Raw genomic sequence first — 1,228 nt, 5'->3', positions numbered from 1 at the left:
AACGTTCTTGTATATATGTTTTACCACAATAGCACGCGAGATAGAGGTATTATATACCCATATACCACACATAAGATGAAAATATAACAAATATAACATTATAGATATAGACTACAAGCAATTTAACAAGCAAACACAAGAGAAAACACTTTCATACGCACGTAGCGAATCTACACTCACACAAAATCGTACCATTTTGACCAGTAGCAGACCCTCACCATACGCCACATGCGTAGTGGGAATATGCGTAGCCTTATAATCATCCCTAACATCTCAAGTAATTATTGAAGATAATCCTGTCTGTGAACGTGGAAGCTTAGTCTTTCCCGTCTTGAGTGACGACCCCCCCACCCACCTACGGGGCCCGAAACGCTAACCAAACGAGCAATTAACGAGCAATTTGCCTTAATTTTGGCGGGTACTAAGTTTACTGGTCTTTATACACGTTACACATACATCTAACACTAGTCTAGGTTAGGTTAGGTTAGGTTAGGTTAGGTTAGACGTAGTTAGGCTAGGTATGGCTAGGCATTTGAGTCGAATTGAACAAGGAGTTAGGTGGAAATAGGGGTGTTTGGGGGATAGTGGAGGGTGGGGGAGAAAGACGCGCCAAAGACGACGTAAAAAATGGGAAACATTACACTTCAGAGAAAACGAAGGTCATCTTTTTTTTTTAATGGAAAATTCACTTTCTAAATTAAGTTTGAAAAGACTTTGTACAATACTGGTCACTTCTCAATCAGCTTATCGTTCTAAAGAGAATATTTGATATTAGCAACAGAGGACCATGATATATATATATATATATATATATATATATATATATATATATATATATATATATATATATATATATATATATATATAAGAATTCCTATGTGGCTAAGGGCTCAATAGGACGCTATATGCTAAGCTGACACCATATAAATTGTAAACATGAAATACACATCTCTTGGATTATCTCGATAATTGGTGTAAAATTCATATGAATTATTAATAATTTTACAGAACCCATAGACAGGTCAACTCTTCAATATTCCTAGATATGTGTCTTGTCAGCTAACACAGATAAAAAAAATACATTAGCCATTGTTGTTGTATTCTAAATGTAGGATTTGAGGAAATTAGGAGTGAGCGGGTCAATGTTTACTTAAAATACGTGTTTTTTTTTTTTTTTTTTTTTTAGATAAATATTTGGTGTTTGATATTTTCGTACGCTATTCATCGT

This window comes from Panulirus ornatus, chromosome 18 (assembly GCF_036320965.1).
Source record: "Panulirus ornatus isolate Po-2019 chromosome 18, ASM3632096v1, whole genome shotgun sequence".
NCBI lineage: Eukaryota > Metazoa > Arthropoda > Malacostraca > Decapoda > Palinuridae > Panulirus > Panulirus ornatus.
The sequence above is the reverse complement of the archived record's forward strand: the minus strand, read 5'-3'. Positions refer to the sequence as shown.